This window comes from Mandrillus leucophaeus, unplaced genomic scaffold (genome assembly GCF_000951045.1).
Source record: "Mandrillus leucophaeus isolate KB7577 unplaced genomic scaffold, Mleu.le_1.0 Scaffold111, whole genome shotgun sequence".
NCBI lineage: Eukaryota > Metazoa > Chordata > Mammalia > Primates > Cercopithecidae > Mandrillus > Mandrillus leucophaeus.
In genome coordinates this window covers 2,381,449-2,389,894 of record NW_012099321.1, presented here as the reverse complement: position 1 = coordinate 2,389,894, position 8,446 = coordinate 2,381,449, and positions in this window count along the sequence as shown.

Here is an 8,446-nt window from a genome sequence, read left to right as displayed (position 1 = left end):
TTCCTTCCTTCCTTCCTTCCTTCCTTCCTTCCTTCCTTCCTTCCTTCCTTCTTTTCCTCATGCACCATATTTATAATGGTCTTGGCCTGGTGGGTAGGTGCCTGTTTGTGCTCCCACATTCTCCTAGGCCCCAGGACTCCATGCTAGTTAGCTTTCATGTATCTGCATGTGGATTATCCACTTAATGAAGCGTTTGCCAGGAAAGTTTTAATCCTAACCAAGCTTTCTCCTAGCATCCCCCTCTCCCTCTTTTCCCTCCCTCAGCCCTCACCCAGCTGATGTGTGCTTAGGAAATGCAAACTAATTTTAAAATTCGCTAGAGCAAAACATGATTAGAATGGTTAAGTCTGCTGCCAAAAATAAAATCAGCTAATGCATTCCATATATTTAGATTTCCAAAATTAAGTTGAAATGATGCTTAGTTCATCCAAAGTTTGGGTTGATATACATCATCCCATACCTCTGCTAGTTGACCCTACTTTTTCTGGCAGCAATAAATTTGGCTCTCCTGCAAATGGCATCACCTTTTCCATATCCTAAGGCAGTGTTTTTCCTCTCTCAGCCTGCTGAAAATGGGGTCCCATTCCCTGTAAAAGATGGTGAAGAACCTCTACCACTCTGGGGAGAAGCAGCAACCAAGAAACACTTCTGGCTCTGTCTAAACTTAGGTTCTTCTCTTCTTTAATTCCCTCTATTCAGCTTTGCTGGATGGTCATGGGTTCGTCTGAGGAAAGGTGCTTCGGTTAAACCAAGTGCTGGCACTGAGAGATACAAGAAAGTCTTAGAAGTCAAGTCGTTGCCCACAGGGAGCTCACAATCTCTTTGCGGAGACAAGATTAGCATTACAGTATAGCGCACATAACAAAGTACAATTAATTGTTAAATTTTTTGGCAGACAGTATAAGGAGAAACCCAAAGGAGAGATTATCAGCAAGGGCTGGAGCAGTTTTCGTGATGAAGGAGGCACTTGCATTAGGAGGAGGATAGGTTATGGGAATCGAGAGGGCATCTTAGGTGAAATAATCAACTGGAGTAAATGTAACAACGTAGAAATGAGGGAGGCTCATGGTTGCAGGACAGCAAAAGAAATTAGCCTGACTTGAACAGAAGCACCGTGTTAGGGAGTTGTAGAAAATAGAGGTGTTTTAAGACTCTTTTGTTTGCAGGGAACAAAAAGAAATCTGATCTATTTTAAGAAAAAAGAGGAATTTATTTGAAGGATACAAAGGAATATCATGGGCCTCCAGTAGAGCAGTGCAGGGAACATCGCGTCTGGATCCAGGAAGTTCTCACAGTATCTCTTGTCTTCATCCTGCTGCAGAGCTAACTTCTTCAGTTGTCCACAGCATCTCGAGTGCTCTTGTTCATTCTCCAGTCTACTGGCTGTTATTCCACCTCAATTCCAAATTCCTGGGAGAGAGATAACCTGTGGGTTGCACTGCTTAAGCGTGGACATGACTGCTGTTGCCCCTCCTGGGTGGGAGGGTTGGAGTGGCGAGGGAGTTGGGGTCAGTCCTAGGAAAGGAGAAAAAGAGTGAATTCAACAGATGAGTGAGAATGGCTAGGACAGGCCGCCTGCCATTGGCTTCTTTCAGAGTCTGTGAGGAAAACTGGTTGAAAAGATTCCAATTGGTTGGGATTCTATAGGGTACCCCGGTTTTGGTAACTCTTGAAAAATCCCAATTTTGAAAGCAGAGAAACTGACTTGTGACTACTCACTTCTTGGAAGAGATATACCACAACCCCTTTCCACTCTCGGTGACACTTTCCAATTAGGTTTCTAATTGTGCCCATCTTATCTGTAATGCACCCTTGATTTGGGGACCTTCCTCCTTTAGTGGGATCCAGGATCCCACCCTGGGCCCAACCTGGGTCTGGCACCCTCCATGCTGGAAGGACCCAGGAGGGAGAGATGATCATCACAGTTGGCCAGTGGCTGCCTGCTGGTTGGAATGTGAGCTTTCTGAGGGCAGGGATAGGTCCTCGAGACACTTTGTCTCTATCCAATACCTGCTACCTGTTGATACTAATGAGTGCTTATTGAGCAGAATGAATAAAGTCAGTTCCCAGATATAAGCAATTCATAGGCAAGGAGCAGCTTAAGGAGAATATAGCTTTATTATAAATAAGGGAAATAATCATAGTAATATGTCCCTTCCTGGAGAAACATTACATATGACACTACTTCTGGTCCTGCCAACAGTGTCACTTGGGGGCTGGATGATCCCAAGTTCTGTTTAGATTTAGAGCATATTTTGACTGACCCACCTCAAATCATGCCCTGAGACCTTTTGAATATCTTCCGTCCAAAGGGGAGTCCCATGCCAAGCTGACCCCAGGTGCAGCTGCATCCCTTTGGGAAGGATGGGAAGCTGGCTCCAGTCACCAGAAAGAAAAACCCCACCCTTTCAGTGGTGGCCCCAGGGATGGGGTGGGCAGGATGGGGTAGAGAGAAGGAACCGGCCTCCCGCAACCTACCAGTCCCTGGGCTCAGCCCCCTTAGCAGGGCTCCAGGTGAAAGGCGGTCCGGAGGGTGGTCCACCCTGGCGAACTCCTTGCCTTCCACGAGAAGACGACAACAAATGAGACAAAATGAAAAATATAATGATGCATATTATATTAATCATCCTCTCTTTTTCTGACACAATAAATCTTCTCTTTAAACTCAGGGTAGTGATTGCATCATCTCCCTCTCCCCTCGAAACAGCACAGATTAAGATAAAGTGATAGTGCTGTGTCAAAGAGAGCTTTACTGCCACACTTGGGATACAAAGAGAGAGGTTAATTTATCATCGCTGGGGAGAACTGACAGAAGAGAGATATACTACCGAAAGGGGATTTAGCACAGGGCCAAGAAACTTCACACTATTTTTACCATCTGTCACATGCTCTAACAAAGCAGGGCAAAATATGAAGAAAGGAAAAATGAACTATCAAACACTGATGTAATGCAGCCCATAAATCTAATTTAATTACTTTGCATGGAGACAGGTCCTCGAGTCTGTGTGAATATACTGGATTTTCTTGGCAACTTAACAACTAAGTGTTTTAATAACATCACACTATAATTTATTCTGCTTGAAACACAAAACCCCTTTTGTGAGAGTTTCATTTTTGAGAACTGTTAATTTTTTCGGCTAATGTCAAAACTGGCATAAATTCACATGTGAACTTGAAGCCTGACTGTGAAAAAGGCTTAGGTTACTGCATGTCTTTTTATTGTTTGGCACTTTTCCCCTCTTCTGCATGCATTAGAAATAATTGGGCTTTGTTGATGACTTAGGTGAGGAGAGTTGTCTTGCAATTAGGTTTAAATATAATGACAAAGGGTGTGTGGGGGAAATCTTTGTAAAATATGAAGAGGTAAGAAAATGCAATGGGGAAAAAAATCCTTATTTTCCAGCAGAATAGCAAAACCTCAAGTGCAATATTCCTGGAACCAGGCTGTCCCCCGGACCATGAGAATTTTGCTCTGGAGGATGTAAGATCTCAGGGCCAAAGGGACGCTGGGAAGGCAGGTCCGCCCTAGAGGGAACAACCGGGAGGAGAAAATAAATCAAAAATAAAATTAATATTCATTGGGTGTCTTCCCGAATTTGGATGCAGTTACAGAAATTATTGTTAATAATGAAAGCCATATATCAAAGGTTATAAAATTCATCTGTGCTAGGACACTATTTTTTTTAGGCTTTGTTCTGAACCATTAAAGATGACATATTGCATTTGTGTGCTTCTGTGTATAATAAGATACATTTAGGTCTGAATCTAACCTAAACTGGCAATTTTGGCATTGAACTCAAGTTCTTAAATGGGGGCCATGACACTACAGTCCAGGGGAGGTCGGCTGAACCCATCCGTTCTCCCATGACCTCACCCACTAAGACAGGATGGATGGGTAATTAATTTGTTAGATCATCAGTGATTCATGTTGGAAAAATAAAACTCTAAGTCTCTTGACAAATTCATTTGAAATATAATGGGAAAAAAGGATAAAAACTCCTATCCCCCTTTTCCAAAAAACCCCCAAATCCTCATGCTGAAAGCAAATCTAAATACAGAGATAGATAGTTTGCTGAAGTTCATTATATATTCAGCAACACTGAATATATCCTTACCATATGAAAATCTTTGTTGGACACACCTTGGGTGGAGGGGTACATGCATTCGGGTAGTAGAGATATATCAGACTGAAAAATGACTACAGTTTAGGACATTCTAAGAAAGTTTAACCTATCAGCTAATATCCATGAAGTTCATTGGGAGGGCAGATATGGAGTTGGTGATGGTATGGAATCTGGATAAAACAGAAGTGATTCATCTGGAAAATTCTTTTCTTTTTTTGAGACGGAATTTAGCTCTTTTTGCCCAGGCTGGAGTGCAATGGAGCGTTCTCGGCTGGCCACAACATTTGCCTCCTTGATTCAAGCAATTGTCCTGCCTCAGCCTTTCTGAGTAGCTGGGATTACAGGCATGCACCACCACCCAGCTAATTTTGTATTTTTAGTAGAGATGGGGTTTCTCCATGTTTGTCAGGCTGGTCTCGAACTCCCGACCTCAGATGATCCACCCGCCTTGGCCTCCGGAAGTGCAGGGATTACAGGCATGAGCCATCGCACCCAGCCCATCTGGAAAATTCTAACAAGTGTTAGACCCCACCAGGAAATTGACCACAATCTGCATATTGTTGAATATTTACTGAATGTCATCAGTGATTTGGTCTATGTCAAATATCTAGGGCTAACCAAGGGCCTTGAAGCCAGGAAACTGAGGTGCAAAGGTATTCAGAGAAGTGCTTTCAAATAAATTTATCTTCATGCCTTTTTCTGAAGTTCATATTCCCCGGTTTAGACTTGGAAAACACTCAATTCTTGTGGTTTCTTGTTCTGTTGAATTTGTGTGGGAGAGAAATGTCCAACCTTGAACTCTGAATGGAGCCCAGTGTGAAAAGTAGTGGTTTTCAGCTGTGCTATTTCAAATGCTCTCATTGGTATTTTTAAAGGCTTCCCACATATTCGGTTACTGACCTGGGGCCCGGAATAGTGAACATTAAAAATAAAATTAAAAAAAAACCTCAAGCCGCCAGTATTTACTTATGAACTGACTTGGTTATAGCCCAGCAATCCAACTGCCTGAAAATTAGTGTACAAATTGGAAGTTTGAAGGGTTTCCTTTTTGTCATTTTGATTTCCTCATCTGAAAAATGGGGATATTAATACCTACCTCCTGGAGTTGTTGTGAGGATTAAATGCAGCTACATATGTAAAGCATTGAGTACACTAAAATGATAGCTGCAATTATTATTTTAATATAATTATTTTGATTTCACCACCTCTCTTTCTTCTCCGCTTTGCATTTCTAACCACCCCCTCTCCCCTCACTGTCTCCTCCCCCCATAATGTACTTTTTTTTGCAGACCTACGGGAATCCACTTCCTTCAGCCTCCCCCTTCTGGCCCAGAGGCACACTGCAGCTATGTTGCTTTTTTTTTTTTTTCTATCCTCGAGATAGGAAATGCAAAACAAAAACAAAAACAAAACCCCATTACCTTTGGGGTGGACCCAGGCGGCTGTCTGCAAATGAACCTTATTAGGGAAGCAGTTGGCAGAATCAGAAAGAACACCAAACACAGTGTGTGCTGTGTGGCAAAAGAAGAAAGTGCAAAGGAGTCCACTTTCTCAGAGGTCTAGGTAAGTTTTTAAGATCAAAGTGGGTGGGGAGTGGGAGGCATACCAGGAGTTTAAAAGCTAGCAAAATTTATGGTATTGTCTCCTTTAATCGGTAACTGTTAGCCCAAGTGCCCGACACAAGGTGAACATGAGCTCTCATATAAAACAATTGTACTTGAACTCTCCATGCTACTCTGTGGCTCTTCATATCCTTCTTTTAGCAGGTACCTTGCTTTAACCTTGCTGGTCAAGATGACAGATCATTTACATTAACAGGAGCATGATGGGGAAATGCTCCAGGTCTAAGCTGGAAGTGCCAGGTGATTTGGGCAGCTGATAATGAGGACCTGAAGCAAAAACCAAACAGCCAACACACCTATCTGGAAGGCATGAGGTTTCAAGGAAACATGTTAAAACCACATTGGTCCCTGTGTGGTACCCAAGAGATGTTTGGTCGTACTGAATTTTAAAAAATTGTCTTCACATTCTTCCCAGTTGCTTGCTGCTAAATGTTCTGTTCATTCATAGGTTCATTTAATCATCAAGTGTTTGATGCATCTTTATTATGTGCCAAGCATTATGCTAGGTGCTGAGATTGATAAAAAAGAACAAATTGGTCCTGCCCTTAAGAAGTACTGAGTAGTTGAAGGACACAGACAGAAACTCCCTTAACTTTAGCACAGTGTGAAAACTACCGTAGGATCAAAGTCTGAACAAAATTCTGTAGGAGAGGAGGAGATGCCTTATAGAAGAAAGAGGGAAGGTTTCTAGGGCAGGATACTATTTAAGCTGGGGATTGAAAGATGAATAGCATTTTGTCTCAGGAGTAGAAGGAGGAGGATGACATTTCTGGCAGGTGGCACAGCATGAACAAAGAGAGAGCTGAATGACTTAGTGTACAGGAAAGTCAAACTGGTCCTGATGGCGTAAGTGTCAAAATATTCTCTGATTTCCTCTTAGGTAAGGTCACAGGCAGGCAGAAGGTGAGTTAAATACCAGTAAATCTCTAGCTGCTCAGTTGCCTAGACCTTGTTCTTCAAATGCAAGGGTCCAAGCAGCAGACAGAATAGGAAGTTCTATTGGGCCTTGCTCATCTGCACATTCGTTAGTTCCAGAAGAAGGTCTTGTGAATGTTTGAGCTCCTGAAGGAGACCCTGAGGGTTTGTGGTCAAGATGGGCAGTGTCCCTTTGGATAAGTGAGTTTGTTTTGATGTATCAGGGTTGGGGGAGCTGAAAGTCTCCACTCAGGGCCAGTGTATTCCTGCTAACCAGAGCATCATCTACGTAACCCCAGCGAAAGCTCATAATCACAATTGATATTTATTGAACACTCTTTCTGGGCCTACCACTTCCTAATCACTTCACTAAATCCTTACAGTCAACTTAGAGAGTAGATCCATTATCATGTCCATTTCACCAAGAGAGAAACTACAGCACAAACAGGCAGGGTGGCTTGCCTGAGGTCATACAACCAGTAAGTGGCAGAGCTGAACCCATTCTGTCTGTCCTGGAGCCTGGACTCTCATCCACCTTCCCATGCCACCCAAGAGAGTGAAACTGCCATGACGCATTTACTAAACGATGTGCTTCTTTCACATATCTCATCTCATTATATCATCAGCAGGACAACTCCATGAGTCAGGTGTTACTTTCATTTGGCGGATGAGAAAACTGAGGCTCAGACAGACTGACTTATGATCATGCAGACAGTAAGTGATAGAAGAGGCACTTAGATGTGCCTGACTACAGAGCAGGTATGTTTTCCATTCTACCATGATGAATTTCCAAACAGTTTCAACCGATGTTGCTCCTTTTCTTGACATTCAAGAAGGCAGGCATTGGTGGTGCATTTCACTTAACAGCTATTCCTCTTGTGAATGATCATCCAGGAACTCCCTTTCCAATCCCTGCCTGGAATGCAGGGCTGATCTTTACTACAAAAATGGTAGACACAATGATTTTGCACTGAAGCTTCTTACCCAGTAGATTGGAGCCAAACTCTATCCAGTCACTGTGGATGGGAAGTGAGTCACAAATACAGGGATACCTTATTTTAACAGAATGCAAGAGCCAAAGTGAACTAGAGTTGTTCACCTTAGAGAAGGATTATTCATACTTGGTGTCTGTCATAGCTATTCAATTACTGCATGATAGTGCAAAAACAATCATAGCCAAGGCATGAATGAATGAACAGGGCTATGTTCCAATAAACTTTTATTTATGGACAGTGAAATGTGACTTTCACATAATTTATATATGTCACAAAGTATATTATTTTGATTTTTCCCAACCACTTAAAGTAGAAAAACTATTTTTCAGTTCATGGGTCATGCAAAAACTGACAGTGGAATGGTCTTGGCCTGTGGATAGTAGTTTGTATGGTTTGGTTTATAAAATATTATTATGTCCTTGTTAGGAAATCTAGTGTGTAAATTAAAACACAAAATCCACCTCTTGTAAGCCATGTAAATACTCAGTACATCTTTTTTTTTTTAGTGGGGGGAAGGCTTCATTTAGTTGAGTCATCTAAAGACACTTGTATCTTGGAGCATACAGAAAGACCCAAATCATACCCTGTTGAAGACAAGTTGACACTTTTCACACAAGACAGACAGCAGATGAGTTTCTGGCCAGATTTGGCCCTGCTGACTATTTCTCTCCAGTATTTGTTCTAAAGAAACTTTCTCTCTGGTGTGTTCATTGCTCTAGAATGCGCTGTCTGGCCAATCTTTAGGCAAACTTGCAACATCTTCTGTCAGAGCACACTCTTTGTTTTCTGA